Raw genomic sequence first — 21612 nt, forward strand, 5'->3', positions numbered from 1 at the left:
CACATTGATGATAAATTTATTTTGAACGTTGATTTGGATGGTGGAAATGATGGTTTTGTGGCCAAGTTTGCATACAGTACGAAGATAGTGAAGGTGCAGGTAGTGTTGAGGAACAATTTGGACTGCAGAAGGACTTGGACAGATTAGGAGAATGGGCAAAGAAATGACAGTTGGAATATAATGTAGGGAAGGGTATGGTCATGTACTTTGGTAGAAGGAATAAAGGCATAGTCTATTTACTGAATTCCGAATTTCAGAGATGCAGAGGAACTTGGGAATCCTCATGCAGGATTCCCTAAAGGTTAACTTGTGGGTTGCATCAGTGGTAAGGAAGGTAAATGTAATGCTAACATTAATTTGGAGAGGATAAAAATATAAAAGCAAGGATGCAATGCTGAGACTTTATAAGCCATTGGTCAGACTGTACTGTGAGCATTTTTGGACCCCTTTTCCAAGAAAGTATCTGTTAGCATTGGAGAGGGTCCTGAGAAGGTTTACGACAATGATCTGGGAATGTAAAGGTTAATGTATGAGGAACATTTAATGGCTCTGGGCCTGTACACACTGGAGTTTAGAAGAATGGGGGCGATTACATTGAAACCAATGATGTATTGAAAGGCTTTGATAGGGAAGACATGCAGAGGATGTTTTCTATCCTGAGGGAGTCTGAAACTAGAGGGACAGCCTCAGAATAGAAGGATGTCCCTTTAGAACAGTGATTAGGAGGAATTTCTTTAGCTAGACAGTAGTGAATCTGTGGAATTAATTGACACAGACAGCTCTGGAGTGCAAGTCATTGGGTATAATTAAAGCAGAGGTTGATAGGTTCTTGATTAGTAAGGGTATCAAAGATTATGGGGAGAAGGCAGGAGAATGGGTTTGAGAAGGATAATAAATCATCAGTGATGTAATGGCAGAGCAGGCTTGATGGGCTGAATGGCCTAATTCTGCTCCTACAATATGTCTTTTGGAAAGAGGCTGCAGAGTGTTGTAGACTCATCCAGCCTTCTCATGGGCACAACCTTCCCCACCATCAAGAACGTCCTCAAAATATAGTGTCTCAAGAGGGTAGCATCCATCATTGAGGACCCTCACTATCTGGGCCATGCCCTCTTTTCATTGCTGCCAGCAGGAATGAGATGCAGGAGTCCAAATCTCACATTCAGTGTTCCAGGGGTAGCTTCTTCCTCCCTGTCATCAGATTTCTGAGTGGTCCATGAATTCATGAACACTACCTCACTATTCCTCTTTTGCACTATTTATTTATTTATTTATTTATTTGTTTGTTTGTTTCATTTAGCTATTTTTATGCCATGCACGTACTGCTGCCACAAAACAATAAAATTCACAGCATAGCTCAGTGATAATAAATTTAATTCTGTTTATGTTTTCTTTCAGTGTTGGGTGATTGAAAGGTAGAATATGATCATGGCAATTTCTTGGCCTTTTCGTATAAATCCACTCAGTATGAGGAAATTTGGATTAAGTTGTCCCAGGAGTGAATATTACTGGGAAGTTCCAGAATAACGAGATCTTTTCGACATAACTGTGGACCAGGGCCGCTACTGGGTAAGTCTCTAACTAATCTGTCAAGCTTTGGACCCTATGGACTGATCTTTATCACTGTGCAATGTCTTAAGATTCCATAAGACCCTACTTGTCAAGATTCTGTATCTTAATTGTTGAAGGACCTTTTGCACAGACCTGATCAAACTCTCCCTTGTTCCTCCATGACGTGAACCAGCCGGGGGGTGGCGGGGGGTGGGGGTTAAAAATCCACTTAATTTGTTTTGAAGGACATCACCTAGTGGTGAATGATTCTAATTCTCAATGATTTCTTGCAACTCACGCTCAGCTCCAACAAAGTGTGACACATTATCAGAGTGCAGTTCACGAACCTGTTCTCATCTTACAATAAAGTGTTGGTGCATTAACAAAGGAATCTGTGCATAAATGACAAAATTGGTTGCTGGTGGCCAGATGCAAACATACCACTTGCATGGTTGTGTTAGTTTTGCAGAAGAAAACCTCTTTTGCTCAGTTCATTGTTTAAATGGATCTCTCATAGGTAATCCTCTTTGTCCCATATGTAAAGGTATCTGGCCTTTGCTAACAGTAAATGTTTCTATGCTTTAGTGTGATAATTGTAATTTTTTCCTTACTCTGATTTCCTTGAACCATCAAAAACCATAAGACAGAAGTGCAGAATTAGGCCATTTGGCCCATAAAGTCAACTCGGCTATTTCATTGTGGCTGATTTATTATCTCTCTCAACCCCATTCTCTAGTTTTCTCCTTGTAACTTTTCATGCCCTGACTAATCAACAACCTATCAACTTCTGCTTTATATATGTCCTATGACCTGGCCTACACAGATGTCTGTGGCAATGAATTCCACAGATTTTCTACCTCAAGCTAAAGAAATTCCTTCTCATCTCTGTTCTAAATGAATGTTCCTGTATTGTGAGACTGTGCCTCTGGTCCAAAACATTCTCTTCACATCCATTCTATCTAGGCCTTTCAGTATTCAATAGGTTTCAATGAGATCCCCCTCATTCTTCTAATGTCCAGTGAGTAAATGCCCAGAGCTATCAAGCACTCTTTGTACATTAACCCTTTTATTCCCAGTATCATTCTCGTGAACCTCCACTGGACCATATCCAATGCCAGTACATCCTTTCTTAGATAAGGAGCACAAAAACTGCTCATGATACTCCTAGTGTGGTCTGACCACTTCCTTATAAAGCCTCAGCATTACATCCGTGCTTTGATATTTTATTCCTCTCAAAATGAATGCTGATGTTTCATTTGCGTTCCTTATTACCAACCCAACCTCCAAGCTACCCTTTAGGGAATCCTTCACAAGCACTCCCTCGTCACACTTCACACCTGCGGATTGTAACTGTGCTACAAGATCATCTACCTTATTCTGTATCCTGCTTCTATTCAACTATAACACCTTCAGTCTTGTATTCATCACCGTTTTCAATTTTACCCTGATGTTACCTTTCAACTCATCCCACTGTCTGCAATTTGGCCCTATCATCTTCTTCTCTATCCTCATAGTCTGACTACACACTGTATCTACTTGTATACCAATTGCCCCATCCTCGGCCCTATCACTCTGTTTCTCTTCCTCCTGATAAATTAATTTAAACCCTCCCCAATAACTCTAGCAAATCTACCAGCAAAGATACTGGTCCCACTTGGGTCAGGTGTAACCCATCCTTTTTGTACAGGTCATACCTTCACCGGAAGAGATCCTAATGATCCAGAAATCTGAAAGCCTACCCCCCTGAACCAATTCCTCAGCCACACGTTCATCTGCCAACTCATCCTATTCTTTCCCTCACTGGCACATGACACAGGCAGCAATTGAGAAATTGCTACCCTGAAGGTCCTGCTTTTCAGCTTTCTATGTAACTCCCTACATTCTGTCTTCAGCACCCCCTCCCTTTTCCTTCCTATGTCATTGTAACAATATGTACCATGACTTCTGGTCGTTCACTCTTCCCCTGTAGAATGCTGTTAACCAGATCTGAGACATCGCTGACCCTGGCACTTGAGAGGCAACAATTATACCAGTGCCTAAGAAGAATAATGTAAGCTGCCTTAATGACTATTGCCCAGTAGCACCCACGTCTACAGTGATGAAATGCTTTGAGTGGTTGGTCATGACTGGACTGAACTGCTGCCTGAGCAAGGACCTAGACCCATTGCAATTTGCCTACCGCCATAATAGGTCAATGGCAGATGCAATCTCAGTGGCTTTCCACGTGACTTTAGACCACCTGGATAACACAAGCACCTATGTCAGGATGCTGTTCATCGACTATAGCTCAGTATTTAATACCATCATTCCCACAATCCTGATTGAGAACCATATAACAATTACAGCATGGAAACAGGCCATCTTGGCCCTTCTAGTCCGTGCCGAACCTGCATGGACTAGAAGTTGCAGAACCTGGGCCTCTGTACCTCCCTCTGCAGTCGGATCCTCAGCTTCCTAACCAGAAGACCACAGTCAGTGTGGATTGGTGATAACATATTCTCCTCGCTGATGATCAACACTGACACACTTCAGGGGTGTGTGCTTAGCCCACTGCTCTACTCTCTATATACACATGACACATGACTGTGCGGCTAGGCATAGCTCAAATACCATCTATAAATTTGCTGACGATACAACCATTGTTAGTAGAATCTCAGGTAGTGACGAGAGGGCGTACAGCAGTGAGATATGCCAACTAGTGGAGTGATGCCGCAGCAGCAACCTGGCACTCAACATCAGTAAGGCGAAAGAGCTGATTGTGGCCTTCAGGAAGAGTAAGACAAAGGAACACATACCAATCCTCATAGATGGATCAGAAGTGGAGAAAGTGAGCAGTTTCAAGTTCCTGGGCATCTCTCCCAACATATCGATGTCGTTATAAAGAAGGCAAGGTAGCGGCTCTACTTCATTAGGAGTTTGGCATGTCAACAAATACACTCAAAAACTTCTATAGTTGTACCGTGGAGAGCATTCTGACAGGCTGTATCACCGTCTGGTATGGAGGGGCTACTGCACAGGACCAAAAGAAGCTGCAGAGGGTTGTAAATCTCGTCAGCTCCATCTTGGGTATTAGGCTACAAAGTACCCAGGACATCTTCAGGGAGCGGTGTCTCAGAAAGGCAGCGTCCCTTATTAAGTGCCTCCAGCACCCAGGGCATGCTGTTTTCTCACTGTTACCATCAGGAGGTACAGAAGCCTGAAGGCACACATTCAGCGATTCAGGAACAGCTTCTTCCCCTCTGCCATCTGATTCCTAAATGGACATTGAACCCTTGGGCACTACCTCACTATTTTTAATATACAGTATTTCTGTTTTTTGCATGTTTTTAATCTATTGAATATACATATACTGTAATTGATTTACTTATTTATTAAACTTCATTTCTACATGATTGCTATCATCTTCAACAGATTCTATTTCTAGACTTTGAAATTTATTCCTGACTTCAATTGTAAATTTTTGTCTTAAGTTTTCTTCTTTAATTAATTGTGAGTAGTCAAGGGATTGTTCAGGTTTTTGCTTCTTTAGTTTTTTAAGTTTTACTTTTACATGACATACTACTGGTCACTATTACAGTCTGCACCTGGACATGTTTTGCATTGAGTCACTAAGTTTCTAAATCTTTGGTTTATAGTAATAAAGTCAATTTGATTTCTGGTGTTATCACCTGGATCTTTCCAGATCTACAGGCGTCTTGGATGGTTTTTAAAGTAGGTATTCATAATGACCTGATTACTCATCTTGCACCATTCTACCCATTTCTCGCCTCTTTCATTTCTTTCCCCTAGTCCAAATTTTCCTATGGTATTTCCATCAGCACCTTGTCCTACTTTAGCATTTAGATATCCCATGACAATAACAATATCTTGAGATTTGCATCCATTCTTTGCTTGTTCAAGCTCTTCATAGAATTTATCTCTATCCTCATTTGTTCCATCTGTTGTTGGTGCATATACCTGTATAATTGCTAACTCAAATGGTTGTCCTCTGAATCCAACAAGAAGCACTCTTTCTGATATTGCCCAATGTACTAAAACACTTTTTGCCATGTTTTCATCCATAAGAATTCCTACTCCATTAGTATAGGATGTTCCATAAGAATAAATTAGTGTTTTATTTCTATTCTGACATGTTCCAGTACCTGTCCAACAAACTTCACTAATTCCCATGATGTCAATTTTTAGTCTTTCCATTTCATTTATTACATTGTCCAATCTTCCTGCTTGATATAGGGTTCTTACATTCCAAGTGGCAATAATTTTCTTTTGTTTTACTTGAATTTTATGAGCAGTAGCTTGATGATGGTCGGGGGATCCCCTGCTGGCCAGAATCAACCCTACCGAGTGAAGAATCTTCAGAATTGTCTTGAAGATCCTCTTGACGCTGTTGTTGTGCGATACATTTTGTGAGTTTGACCATGGTTTTCTTAGCAAATAGATTCTAGGAAACCTAGTATCTAACAATGGTGGTTTGCTATTGCCTACCGTTGGGCGAACTAAAGAAATCGCCATTTCTCTTCCCAAATGCTCATCCGCCTATACTGTAGCCGTTGTCATTTGAGGTTGTAGCTCATCTGCCTTCTCCATCATAAATTCAGTTACTGAACTTGCCGGATCTGCCGTTGGCCTTCGCTCGTATCCTGAGCAGGAACCCTTGCAGGTGCTACCGTTCTGGGTCAGAGCGGCCCTGGGAGCAATGAATGGCAAAGGGGTAACTCCACTTTCCCCAAAGTTCTGAAAGTCCCCAATCAGAGCCTCATCACCAGTTGCAGTTTAGACTCATACCCAGGACTAGTCACTGAAATGGATATGGTATTTAAATATAGTAATTTCTAGATTCCACTTCCAACCTCACACAATCTCTCAACATCTGCACAATGATTATTACACAACAGATTCCTGCCCCATGATCTGAACCCTAGAATGTAAATTTTACTTTTCAAAAATTTTGTAAAATATGTTATATGAAGCGATTTTCCTGTGGTGATATGGTCAATCTGATCCAAGGTATTGCCACATTTTGTGATTTTTAATTTCTAATTAGCTTTTTTTTAAACAGTTGCGCACTGTGAGCATGCTAACAGCCTAAAATCTCAAACATAGATATTTATGAGGTGAACAAACACCCATAAAGTAAATGGGTGTGCTGACATCATTGGTTTCAATTAAAGATGCAGAATGCACCACATATTAACCATCTTTTATAGCCTGCAGGTACCACAAACAGTCAAAATTTTGAAGTATTTTTTGTCTATACAGCCTGGAGGGAAAAGAGAGAGGAGTGTTTGGTGAACATGAGGGTTTGAGTGAAGAGGGAGAGAAAATGAAGGGAACTGGAACATCAAGGGAAAGAAAATGATCAAAGATGTCGATGACAGTCATTCAGAAAAAGAACTCAGGAGCTGGGAAGGTGATTCAAGAATCTTTGGAGAGGAAAGCGGTCATAGGGAGGAACATAAGGTCAGTGACCAAATTCAGAAAGAGAAAAACAGAAGCAGGAATAGGCAACTCATCCGGTGGTACCTGCTTGATTCCCTCGTACAGAGAAAAATTCTCTCACTCTCAGTCTGGGATATATTCAGTGAGCTATCCTTCACAATTTACTAAGCTATGAGAATTCCAAAGATTCATCATCTTCTGGATCAAACATCTCTTTCTAAGCTTAGTCTTGAATGGCTGTGATAGCGACCCGAGAATTTTGTATGTGTCAATGAAATAATGAGATCACATCTTATTCTTTTAAACCCAGTCTGACTACTTCCATTCATTGGACAACTGGCCACCTGGGCAACCCCTCCATGCTGCACTCTCTCTATATTCATTCTTAGGGAGATAACATTGATAAGTAGTTTCATCTAGCCCCTATATAATTACAGTAAGACATCTCTACTATGGTGTACAAATATTTTTGTAATAAAGTCCAACACACCAATTACTTTCCTAATTGCTTGTTGTACCTGTATTATATTCTTTCAGTGAATGATATAAAAGGACACCTAGGTTGTCTGAATTTCAGTACGTTTCAACACCTTGCCATATTAAAAATATGTTCTACTATTTTTCTGACAAAATGGACGACCTCTCACTTCTCTGTATTGTAGTCCACAGGCACAGCCTTGCCCATTCACTTAGCCTATCTTTATTCAGCTGAGGCTTCCCTAGATTCTCCTCAAAATCTCGCAGTCAGGCATGGCATATCATGCCTCCTTATTGCCAGAAATTGTGAAAGACTGGCTCCAACTGATCCTTGCAGCACCTCTCTAGTTACTATCTCCCAAACAGAAAGCAGTGGGGTGGATGATGGAGAAATTACCTACTGGGATGGACATGGAAACAATATTGCATTAAGCATCTGGAACTGGAGTAACAACAATATGAGTATGAGGACACATCAGCAGAAGCCGAAAACTAAGGTGTAAAACCAAGGTCTTTATTGGGCCTTGAGTCGTGGAAAGCCAGAATTCCAATTCAGCAAAATGTTCAAGCTACTTCTCAAGAAATCCTGTATTCCCACTGAAAACTGGAAGAATCTTACCACTTGATATCTAAAGCACCAGGTCAGCACTAATGTTGTCACTGCAGAGTTGACTCTAAGATCACAGCTGAGGCTAGGAAAATAATATGCTCTAATCTCCATCTGGCGAGTGGATTTGTTGCCCAGATGGGATGGTCTGCCATTCTTGCACTGTGTTCTTCTCCCACCCCACTAGCTAGCATTACCGACTAATTGTTGTATCGTATTTTACCTTTTGAGATGCTGATTAGTCTTTAGAGCACAGAATATTTTACTACATTAAACGATATACAGAATAGAAGCTGTTTCTGTGAGGACTAGTGGTAATATACTGCTACCATTTATTGGAAAGAAATACATTAGATTTTTTTCAGTAGGCAAGTCACAAGCAGTTTGGCAGGCAATATGAAGCTTAAAAAGAGCTCGGGGCCTTTCAGAATGTTTGACAGGTTGCAATCATAATGATTTCTTAGGCATTCAGTATGGCAGATAAAAAGAAGCAAGGTATTAACAGAGTGGCTATCGTTGGAGTGGACAGTGTTAGAGTGGTCCAGCTTTGGCTCAAGGAACTTCAGCGAGAACAGGCATAGGCTCTGAGTAAAGTTTTATTTTCTTTCTTTGTCTATTAGTACATAGTTGTGTCGTGAGAATGTGTCCAGGTATGTTCTTCGTATAAGATGTGGGAACTTTGAAAGACCTCCAGACTCCCTGATAACTGCATCTGTATAAAGTGCAGTTCCTTAGAGACTGTGTTAAGGAACTGGAGCTGCAGCTGGATGACCTTGGGCTCATGTGGGAGAATGAAAAGTGATAGATAGGAGCTACAGGGAGATAGTAACACCTGAGTTGTAGAAGGCAGATACCTGGGTGACTGTCAGGAGACAGAAAAAGAATAGACAGTTTGTGCAGAGCACCCTAATGACCATTCCTCTCAATAATAAGTATACCACTTTAGATACTGTTGGTGGTGGGGGGCGGGGGAAGAACCTAATGGGGAAGTCACAGCGCCTGGGTCATAAAGTCATAGAACTCTACAGCAGAGAAACAGGCTCTATGGACTATCTAGTCCATGCCTAACTATTGTTCTGCCAGTCCCATAACTTGCACCTGGACCATAACCCTCCATACCCATACCAACCATGTACCTTTTGAAATTTCTCTTAAACATTGAAGTCAAACCTGCATCCTCTACTTCCACTGGCAGCTCATTCCACACCCTCACCTTGCTCTGAGTGAAGAAGCTCTTACTCATGTTCCCCTTAAACATTCACCTTTCACCTTTACCTTTAGTTCTAGTCTTATCCAACCACAGTGGAAAATGCCTGCTTACATTTACCCTATGTGTACCCTTCATAATTTTGTGTACCTTTATCAACTGTCTCCCCATTCTCCTACACTCTAGAGAATAAAGTCCTAATCATTATTGATTTAGGAACCTAACCCCCACATTATCAACACCTGAAGACCCGGCATATTGCTGAATTGATTGTGGGTTTAGGGGGAAGGAAAGACCCCTCAAATGAGCTTATTTCCACTGACTTTCCAATATCCTGATTAGCAATATGTTTCAAGGTGATGAAAATCCAACCAGGCAGGACTGCATGTCAACAAGGAAAGCAAGATAATGGGCACTGTGAACGAGCATAAATATAAGTGCTTGCAAGTGGCATTGGGTCTCACGCAGACACATAAAGGGTTTCGGAAAGATAGAGAAGGACTGGTGGTTGCCTCATGCAAAATGGCACCCAAGAGGTGAGCAGTCACTTGGGTGTTGTTAAAAGCTCAGGCAGTGAGTGGGTGGTACAGAGATGAAATGCATCTCAGACTTTGGGACCCTCATGCCAGCTGGGAGCTGGAGCTGTCTGCAAACCAACTCTGAGAGACTTGACTAAACTGCTACTGTTTTAACCAATGTCAGTACATCCTTTGGAATGATTTGGCCTTTTGTAATTAATCAGTTTATTAATTGTTAGGAAGTGCGCAACCAAGCCAGGGAAGTAAATAGTGTAAAGGAGCAGGATTAGTTTGGAGTACATGTGGCTAAGGTAATTAAGAAGCAATGAAGGAATATTTGCTTTATCAGCAAGGCATAGAATACAAAAGCAGGGACTCAAGAGGTGCTCGACAGGAAGGGTTGATGGGTAGTTCGGGAAGTGATACACTCTGTGTATATTCTTGTCATGTGGACTCAATGCCATCCTGAATACTCCTCTATTTTGAGTGGTCATGGGCCAGAGTTTCACAGTGCATATTTCCAAGGAAGCTTTGAGAACACTTGAATCATTTCCTCAGCGTACTTAGTTAATCTCTTGTTGTGACGGTGCTCAAGTGTCTGTTTGGTAGCCTGAAGCTGTCACAAGTACGGAGCACGGGTGGACCCAAATGCAGGACTCCAACACATTTTGTAGCGTTAACAAAATATTAATAGTTACTAGGAAAGAGGGAAGCAAGGATTGTACAGAGAGACATCAAGGAGTAAATGAAGCGGAAGCGGGAATATGCATGGCTGGAGTTGGCATCGGATCCTGGACTTAGAGACTGGGCTTGGCCTGGGACTCGGGACCTGGACTTGGGCTTGGGCTTGGCCTGGGAACTCGAGACCCGGACTTGGACTTGAACTGGGACTTGGAACTCGGAACATCGGAGCCTGGACTTGGAACTCGGAACATCAGAGCCTGGACTTGGAAATTGAAACATCGGAACACAGAGCCAGGACTCTTCCTTGGATACAGGACACAGAGCCAGGACACTTCTTGGATGCAGGACACAGAGCCGGGACTCTTCTTGGACACAGAACACAGAGCCGGGACTCTTCCTTGGATGCGGAACACAGAGCTGGGGCTCTTCCTTGGATACAGGACACAGAGCTGGGACTCTTCTTGGACGTAGGACACAGAGCAGGGACTTTTCCTTGGATGCAGAGACAAAGAACACAGACCAGGAAGAGACAGCTCTCCACTCAGGGCAGCGGCAAACGGCCGGACCTACCTAGCAGAGGTGAGGACACGAAGAGACAGTTCCCACCTCAGGGCAGCAGCAAACGGCCAGACCTAACCAGTGGAGGTAAGGACACGAAGAGACAGTTTCCAACTCATGGTAGTGGCAAACGGCCAGACCTGCCCAGCGGAGGTGAGCATACCAAGAGACAAAACCACACAACGATAGACAGTTCTTTATCTTGGTGTGAAGTGGCTCCAAGTAGCGGTGAGCTCTCGACTTGGCCCCGGAACTACAGGCAGCGGCTCTTGACTCACTCCGACGGGTTAACTTGACGGACCCGCACCGGCGAGTTAGTGTAGCAGGGTTGCTCAGGCGCGGTAACTTGACGGGCTCTCTCCGGCGAGGAGAGGCGACTTACTGGCCCTCGCTTTGGAGAGGAGACTAGACTTGCTCCGGTGATGTAACTTGTCTCACTCCGGCAAGGTGACTTGCTTGCACTTGCTTTGGTGACGTGAGGTGATGGTCTAGCGCCGAGCAGCCGTAAGCCCGACACTATGCATTGACCGTTCAGCTGAGAATCAAGTGCCTTTTATTACAGAGCCCAAGAAACATGGGGAAACAATGAAATAAAGGAAAAAAGGAATCAATTGTCATGATTGTGACACAAGGGTAACTTAAAGGGAACCAGGGAATAACCGATCGGGACTGTGACAGTAACCCTGGCCTCAATGGGAGCCTCCAGGCGAACTAACGGATATGCCTGCATTATCGATGACCCGGGTGGGTGGAGGGGGTTTTGGCCAGTGGGAAAAACGGGCTAACAACACATTGACCTTTTGTGACTGTTGCTGTAATTACACAATTTTTCCTAAACTGATACCTGGGAACTTCAAGTCACTTTCTTGAATTCTATAAGTTGCACTCTGGGTGGGATTCCAGTAAGGGATTCTGGCTAATGAGAGTTTAGAAAACAGTGGTTGTCTCTGCTGGGTCCATGTTTGGCTAGACCGTTCTGTCACAAGTGCAGAGCATGGGTGGACCCAAATTCAGGACACAAACACATCTTGTAGCATTAACAAAAATGGAGTTTATTAATAGTCAAGACCTCCAGAGGATCATGTCAAAGTTCAGCTGCCCTGCCAAATTCATTTAGATGGTACGCCAGTTCCATGATGGCCAGAGTGCTGGATGGCGGAGAATCCTCTGAGGCGTTCCCAGTCACCAATAGTGTCAAACAGGGCTGTGTGCTCACACCCACACTGTTCAGCATGATGTTTACTGCCATGCTGAATAATGCCTTCCAGGACAGTGATGCTGGAATCAGCCTCAAGAACAGAGTGGATAGGAAGCTCTTCAACCTGAGGAGACTTCAAGCTATTACCAAAGTGAAGGAGACTGTTCTGAGAGACTTCCTCTTTGCCAATGACTGTGCCCTGTATGCTGGCTCGGAGCCAGAGATGCAAGTCAATATGGACAAATTCTCCACGGCTTGTGACAACTTTGGACTCACCATCAACATCAAAAAGACCAAAGTCATGCACGAGCCTGCTCTTCATGCACCGTACACAGAACTCAAAATAACAATCAAAGGACAGAAACTACAGGCAGTGTACCAGTTTACTTACCTTGGCAGCACCCTCTCCTGAGCAGTGACTATTGATACAGAAATTAACTGCAGAATAGCAAAGGCAAGTTCTGCTTTCGGTAGACTGCGCTCCACTGTATGGGAAGGCTGTGGAATCAGTGCAGCAACAAAACTGAAGGTCTACAGAGCTGTGGTACTCACTACCCTCCTGTATGCCTGTGAAATGTGGACTGTGTATGGAAGACATGCAAGACAGCTCACCATTTCCACATGACTTGTCATTGCAGAATATTAGGCATCAGATGGCAAAGTAAAGTACCAGACACTGAACTCCCCTCTAGAGCAAGTCTGCCATCAGTCCACACACACACTGCTGATGAGAGCACAGACCCGGTGGGCAGATCATGTCATCTGCATGTCGGATGAGTGCATACTCAAGCAGCTCCTTTTTGGGGAACTCTCTGCTTGAAGATGCTCGCATGGAGGGCAGAAGAAATGTTACAAAGACCCACTAAAGGCCTCCCTGAAGTCATTTGACATAGACATGACCTCTTGGGAAATGCTGGCACAAAACGGTCCTACCTGGCGTGACCTCATCCACAAGGGCTGTCAAGCTTTCGAAGCAAGGCACATTGCTGAAGCACAACATAAGCACGAACTGCGCAAGTCCAGAGCCACCTGTGCAAAAACTGCAGTGCCTACACATGTCTGCCCAACATGTGCCAGGACATTCCGTGCCTGAATTGGCCTGACCAGTCATCTTCGGACACACCACATCCAGTCTCAATGTGACTAATGGTGTTGAGGTCTTCATCGACGACGATGGATGAACCACAACTGGTAAAGCAGAGAAACAAAGATTGTACAGGGAGACATCAAGGAGTGAATGAGGCAGAAGCGGGAATATGCCTGGCTGGAGTTGGGCTTGGACCCTGGACTTAGACTGGGACTCAGGGCCTGGGCTTGGCCTGGGAACTTGGGACCCGGACTTGGACTTGGGCTTGGGCTTGGTCTGGGAACTCGGGACTTGGACTGGGACTTGGAACTTGGAACATCGGAGCCTCGACTTGGAATTCGGAACATCGGAGGCTGGACTTGGTACTTGGGACATCGGAACACAGAGCCGGGACTCTCCCTTGGATACAGGACACAGAACCGGGACCCTTCTTGGACGCAGGTCACAGAACCGGGACTCTTCTTGGACGCAGGACACAGAGCCGGGACTCCTCCTTGGACACAGGACACAGAGCCGGGTCTCTTCCTTGGATACAGGACACAGAGTCGAGACTCTCCTTGGACGCAGGGCACAGAGCCGGGACTCTTCCTTGGATACAGGACACAGAACACAGAACATGAAGAGACAGTTCCCCACTTAGGGTAGTGGCAACCAGCCGGACCTACCCAGCGGAGGCGAGGACACAAAAAGAGAGTTCCCAACTCAGGATAGTAGCAAATGGCTGGATCTACCCAGCAGAGGCAAGGACACGAGACAGTTTCCAATGCAGGGTAACGGCAAATGGCCAGACCTACCCAGCAGAGGTGAGGACACAAAGAGACAAAACCACACTACAATAGACAGTTCTTTATCTTGGCGTGAAGTGGCTCCAAGAAGCGGCGAGCGCTCGACGCAGCCCTGGAACTACAGACAACAGCTCTTGACTTGCTCTGACGGGTTAACTTGACGGACCCACACTGGCGAGTTAGCGTAGCAGGATCGCTCAGGCATGGTAACTTGACGGGCTCGCTCTGGCGAGGAGAGGTGACTTACTGGCCCTCGCTTCGGAGAGGAGACTAGTCCTGCTCCGGCGATGTAACTTGTCGCACTCCGGCAAGGTGACTTGCTGGCACTTGCTTTGGTGACATGAGATGACGGTCTAGCGCCGAGCAGCTGTAAGCCTGACACTATACACTGACTGCTCAGTTGAGAATCAAGTGCCTTTAATTACAGAGCCTAAGAAACACGGGGAAACAATGAATTAAAGGAAAACAAGGAGTCAACGGTCCCGATCGTGACACAAAGGAAATTTAAAGGGAACCAGAGAATAACCGATTGGGACCGTGACAGATGCTGGGCATGCAAATGATGTGGCTTGCCCATTATAATAATCATAACTTATTTAAAGAGCACTTTTTATATAGGCAGTGTAGTTCAAAGTGCTTTACAATGTGATAAAGTGCAAACATGAAAATAAAATTAAAAAAATAAAAATAAACATGAAAATAAAAGACAAGAAGATATTAGTTAAAAGCAAGCTTAAATAAATAGGTTTTGAACTGATGTTTAAAAGTGTCACTGAGTCTGTATCGCTTATAGCTTTAGGCATTGAATTCTACGGTTTAGAGTTGTAGTCGACAGGCAAAGAATGTTCTTTTCTCTTAGGGGATCACGTATCTTTGGAGCCCTCTTTGGGCTTTTCCTGAGATGGACTGGGCTGTATCCACTACTTTTTTGTAGGCTTTTCGGTTCATGGGCATTGATGTTTTCATACCAGGCTGTGATACAACCAGTCAGGATACTCTACACTGTGCATCTATACAAGTTTGTCAATGTTTTAAATAACCTGCCAGATCTGTGCAAATGTCTAAGAAAATAGAGGCACTGCCGTGCCTTCTTTGTAACTGTAGTTATGTGCTGATTGTGGGATAGATCCTCTATGTGATAAAATATATATTATATATAAAGTTGCATAGTGGTTAGTGCAAAGATACTACAGCTTGGGGCAGTTCCGAAGTTCAGTGTTCAATTCTGATGCATCTGTAAGGAATTTATATGTTCTCCCCATGAACTCTGTGGGTTTTCTCCGGGTGTTCCAGTTTCCTCCCCTAGTCCAAAGATGTATTGATTAGTAGGTTAATTGGTTATTGTAAATTGTCCTGGAATAATTGGCTGCTGGGTGTTGTGGATTGTTGGACTGGAAGAGCCTGTTCCCAGCTGCATCTCTAAATAAATAACAATATGTAATTAACAAATGTTTCTGAAAACAAATTCATTCAATTTTGAAAGGTATATTATTAATTTGAACGTATCATTCCAGTCAGAGTGCCTTGAAAAAGTACTCAGCCCCCACAACTATTTTCACATTTTATTGTCTCATTTTCTAAACTTAAATTATAGTGAAGTAGGATTTTTTGAGCTTTTCTACAAAACATTGTACATCATGTCAAATCAAAAGAAAAATTCCAAAACCTGCAATTTACAAAAAATTGAAAAACAAAATTGTGAGGCTGAAACAATATTTATCCCCTTTGTAATTACTATGCTAACTTTCCTCAAGTGCAATACTAAATATTACCTTACTAACTCACCAAATTTGCTGATATAGAAGGATTGAAGGATCATCTGTTTTCAGTGAATTTGTAAGAATAAATACCCTTTCTCTCTGTAAGGTCCAACAGTATGGTAGATTTTCAACAGACTAAACCAAAATGAAGTCAAAAGAGCATTCAAGGCAAGTCAGGGAAATGATAATAAAGAAGCACAAATTTGGGAAGTGGTACGAGACCAGCTTAAAGGCATTGAACATGTATCAGAACTCAGTGCAGTCCATCATGAAAAAGTGGTAAAAATATGAAACCACAGCCACACTGCCTAGGTCAGGCCACCCTTCTAAACTTTGTCACCAGAGAGTTATGGCACTTATAAGGGAGGCTACTGTGACGTCAACAGTCACTTTGAGTGAGCTGCAGAAGTCAATGGCTGCAACTGGAGTTGAAGTTCATGCTCCACAACTCTAAGGCTTTGCACAAAAAGGGTATTTATGGAAGAATGGCAAGGAAGAAGCCCCAGCTAAAAAAAAATGCATATCCTTGCTTGGCAATAAACTGGACTGATCTAAGAACACTGGGGCTGTCTACAAGAAGGGCCAGAGCCATCTCTATTTCCTGAGGAGACTGAGGTCCTTTAACATCTGCCGGACGATGCTGAGGATGTTCTACAAGTCCGTGGTGGCCAGTGCTATCATGTTTGCTGTTGTGTGCTGGGGCAGCAGGCTGAGGGTAGCAGACACCAACAGAATCAACAGACTCATTCGTAAGGCCAGTGATGTTGTAGGGATGGAACTGGACTCTCTCACGGTGGTGTCTGAAAAGAGGATGCTGTCTAAGTTGCGTGCCATCGTGGTCAATGTCTCCCATCCACTACATAATGTACTGGGTGGGCACAGGAATACATTCAGCCGGAGACTCATTCCTCTGAGATGCAGCACAGAGCGTCATAGGAAGTCATTTCTGCCTGTGGCCATCAAACCTTACAACTCCTCCCTTGGAGGGTTAGACACCCTGAGCCGATAGGCTGGTCCTGGACTTATTTCATAATTTACTGGCATAATTTACATATTACTATTTAACTATTTATTACTATTTTCTATTACTATTCTATTACTATTTATTATTTCTATGACTATTACAATGTACTATTTACTAATAGTAATATTACTATTACTATTTCTATTACTATTTATTATTTATGGTGCAACTGTAACGAAATCCAATTTCCCCCAGGATCAATAAAGTATGACTATGACTATGTAAAGATTTTGTAAAGTGTCACTTAGAAGAAACTAAAGATGTGGAAGAAGGTCTTGGTTGGTTGAGACTGAACTGGAACTTTTTGACTTCAACACAAAACAGTACATGTGGCGCAAATCTAATGCTATGCATCAGCCAGATAATACCATCCCTAATGTAAAGTATGGTGGATGTAGCATCATACTATGGGGATGTCTTTCAGAGTGGGGACTGGAAATCTGGTAAGGATTGATGGGCAGGTGAATACTGCTAAATGCAGAGAGATCTAGAATAAAAATCTGCTAGCCTCTGCTGGAAAAATTAAACTAGGGAAGAAGTTTGTCTTTCAGCAGGACGACGACCCAAAGCACACTGCCAGAGCAACCATGGAGTGGCTTCAAATGAAGAAAATTAGTGTCCTTGAGTGACCCAGTCAGAGTCCTGACCTTAACTCGATTGAACATCTCTGGCAAGACCTCAAAACTGCTGGCCACAACTACTCCTCAATTAACCTGGAACAGCTTTAGCAATTTTGCAAGGGGAATGGGCAAATTTTGTTCCTTCAAGTTGTACAAATCTAATAGAGACTTATCCAAAAAGACTACTGGCTGTAATAGCAACACACATCAGCTGTGAGAGCTGGTTCAGCTCAATACTGAGCAAAGGGGGTGGATGAATAATTTTCAACTGCTGATATTTTTGTTTTTGAATTTTTAGTTTTTCATACTTTACAATTTTCCCTGTTTTGGGGCTAAATAGTGATATGATAAACAGGGCACGTAATTCATAAATAAAAATTCTCAGTTAAATTGATCAAAATCCATGGTTGTAATACTTATTTAGGTGAACAAAGGGTTGGGGGCTGAATACTTTTACAAGGCGCTGTACACACTAAAACAAATCAGGCTTTGCAATTTCACCACGCCTCTTAGCTTTAGAATAATTTTGTTCAAGATGTCAACATGATTTCAGCATAGCTGAACAGATGGGGAAGGTCATTATCAATTAACAAGTACTCTGAGTAATTACTGTTAATCATAAGAATGAAATGCATTAAAATTGCAGACATGATCAAGATATGAAGCTCTCTTACATTAACAGCTGGAATTGCACACTGATGAATTTTGTTCCCTAGATTCATTGGGTCTGTTATAATTTGTTGACCTTGATATTTTCTGAAAGAGTCCTTGGATATCTAGTCCTTAAGCAATTGGAAAAATGGGTGAGGCAATGGATTTTCATAGGCAAATGTTTTGCTTTTTATTAGTTTGACATAGATGGTGGCAGGCTTGGGTAATTTAGTAGGCACATGAACAAATGACTAACTACTTGGAAAAGTATGTTATTTTACAATCTATTATAAATTCATCTGCAAGTGACATCCATGACACTCTGGACTGTAATTGATATTCCTCAGTTCTGTTTGACTCTGTTTACCATACCCTGCTATTGCGGATACCTTTTGTAATACTACCATCACTTATTATCTGGACAATGTGAATGTGCACCCATTTCTGTATAATATTATGGTAATTCTTGCACTACCATCTTATTAGTGTGAACTTGGAAATCTTGTAAATCTTGTAATCTTTGACTTGTAAATCTTCTACACATTTGTTTTAAGGCAACTTCTATTATTCTTCCATATTTCTCTTCTAATATTTGTATATCTGTGTGGTTGTAATGCTACTGTGACACTTTGAGATCAATAAAGTATCTATCTATCTATTTTACATATTGTTAATCAAGTTCAACGACCAAAGCCTGGAGTCTCACACTAAGCAAAAGAGGAGAAGGAAATAAATAAAAGAACAGGAGAGGAGGTGGTTGCCTCACCTTGTATTGAATCATATTTACAAAGAGGAAAGCTTGAACTTTTCAGTTTAAGCTATTGCTCCAACTGTTTTTCTATTTCCAGTGTAATATTAATTATTAGTAACTCCTAATTATCAGAATCTCATTGGACTGAGATGAGAAAATCACACTATTAGGAACTTTGAGGAACTTGAACAGGTAAGTTGGATTACCCATAATACAAAGCGAAAGTAAGACTCATAGACAATAAATTACTCTTAGAATTGTATTCAATATTTTATAATATATGGCTGCCAGTTTGTGCACAGCGTTCACTCCAAAGCACTGTTTGACAATGTATTAATATGTGTCAATTGAGCAGGTCCTTTTCCATTTGAAAGTGCATTTGACTGATGTGTCTGGTTGATCAGACACAGTCTTCAATGAAGTTCAGAAATCTGATCCCTTTCATGATTCATCAATATACCATTGTGATCTTAGATAATCTTCTTCACTGTTCACTATACCACCTATTTAAGTGTCATCAACCAACCTACTAACCATGTCTTGTACATCTTTATCCAAATCATTTATATAAATAATGAACAACAATGGGGTCAGCAACGATCCCTGTGAAACACACCTAGAGTTACAGACTTTCAGTCCAAAAATGCATTACTCTCTGCTTCCTTTGATCATGCCAATTATATATCAATTTAGCTAGCTCCCTGGATCCCATCTACAGTAATCTTCTATGCTGGACCTTGTCTATTGCCATGCCCTCATTAATCTTCTGGGTGACTTCTTCAAAAAACTCTTAACAGATTTGTGAGACATGATTTCCCCTGTGCTGATTATCCCTTATCAGTCCTTGTACATATAAATGCAGATAGACCTTGTCCCTCCGAACCCCCTTATGTAACTTGTCCACCACTAACATCAGGCTTACTGGCCTGCAGTTCCCCAGCCTGCTTTGCTGCTGTTCAGTAGCTTGAGCCCATAAATTAAGCATACCTACTAGATCCTTTCTATTTTGATTAACAATCACCAAAATCTATATTGGGTAAATGTTCCCAATAAGTTGAATATGCAACTTGCTAAGCTTTGAAAAGGTTTTGGAATATAAGAAGAATCATATTCTTAAAGAAGGAATATATTTTAGAATTCTATTTACATACAACGTGTTTGAAAAGATCTGTAACCCATGTTAAGATAAATGATCTTGTAGTGCAGTTAGAGATGAGCAAGTATGACATTGTGGGTATCACTGAGTCATGGCTAAAAAAGGAGAAGATGGCGACGTGACGGCAGTGCACGCGGCCTCTCCGGTGAATGATATCTGTAATTTGTCAAGTAGGGGACCGTGCACAATCCTGATTTGATGGAGATGGACGTGAGAGTATGGAGGAACATTTGGAAAACGTCAGAAATGCCCGCTTCGCTGCTGCTGCTACTGTGTGGTAACCAGAATCTCCGGAGCAGAAGGCCCCGAATCCTCGGCTTTGCTTGTTTCTGCTGCCGGGGCTAGGTCGAAGGCGCTCAGCAGAGATGGCGCTCGGGAGGCTGTATCAGAAGGGCTGGTTGGAGGTTCGAAGTTTTTGGACGGACAGACGGACTCAGTGTTGGCTGTGGTCAGCTTCTTCCAAGGCAACAGCAAGTTGACGGTGCCTGGAGGTTTATGGCAGGGAGTTTCTCCCTTTTGCTGCCTGCTATCGGGGACTCGGGAGTCAATCGACTCGGGGACTTTGAGACTTTTTTTACTGTGCCCATGCTTTGTTCTTCATCAAATTATGGTATTGCTTTGCATTGCTGTAACTATATGTTATAATTATGTGGTTCTGTCAGTTAGTCTTTGGTTTGTCCTGTTTTCTGTGATATCACTCCGGAGAAACATTTTATCATTTCTTAATGCATGTATGCATTTCTAAATGGCAATAAAAGGACTAAGTGTTCTCATAATCTAAATAAAAGTTCATAGTTGGGAGCTTAACATCCAAGGATACACATTGTATCAAAATGACAGGCTTGTAGGCAGAGAGGGTGGAGTGGCTCTGTTGGTAACAAAATTAATTGAAATTCTTGGAAAGAGCTGTGCAATCAGAAGATGTAGAATCCTTGTGGATAGATTTCAGAAACTGCAAGGTTAAAAATACCTCGATTGGAGTTAAAAACAGGACTCCGGACAGTAGCCAGGATGTAGGCTACAAATTACAATGGGAGATAGGAAAGGCATATAAAGAGGGAAATGTTGTGATAGTCATGGGGGATTTCAATATGCAGGTAGATTGGGAAAGTCAGGTTGGTGCTGGATCCCAAGTTGGGGAATTGTATAATGTCTGTGAGTTGGCTTTTTAGAACAGCTTGTGGTTGAGCCCATGAGGGGAATAGCAGTTCTAGATTGGGTTATGTAATGACCCAGATTTGATTACGGAGCTTAAGGTAAAGGAACTCTTAGGAGGCAGCAATCATTATATGCTAGGATTCATCCTGCAGTTTGAGAAGAAAAAGCTAAAATCAGATGTATCAGTATTACAGTGGAGTAGAGAATTACAGTGGCATGAAAGAGGAGCTGGCCAAACATAATAGGAAGGGGGCACTAGCTGGCATTATGGCAGAAGAGCAATACCTAGAGTTTGTGGGAACAATTCAGAATGCTCAGGATAGATATATCCCAAAGACAAAAAAGCATTCTAAAGGGGGGATGACACAACTGTGGCTGATA

General features: G+C 42.4%; 1 long non-coding RNA gene across 1 annotated transcript in view; it reads left to right on the top strand.

Moving 5' to 3' along the window:
- LOC140205910 (uncharacterized) overlaps positions 1-21612 on the top strand; it is a 32684-nt gene that overhangs the window by 2712 nt on the left and 8360 nt on the right. Inside the window, exon 3 of the long non-coding RNA XR_011887996.1 lies at positions 1399-1569. This is a non-coding gene — a long non-coding RNA (uncharacterized lncRNA). The remainder of the gene's footprint in view (positions 1-1398; positions 1570-21612) is intronic.

This window comes from Mobula birostris, chromosome 12 (genome assembly GCF_030028105.1).
Source record: "Mobula birostris isolate sMobBir1 chromosome 12, sMobBir1.hap1, whole genome shotgun sequence".
Lineage (NCBI taxonomy): Eukaryota > Metazoa > Chordata > Chondrichthyes > Myliobatiformes > Myliobatidae > Mobula > Mobula birostris.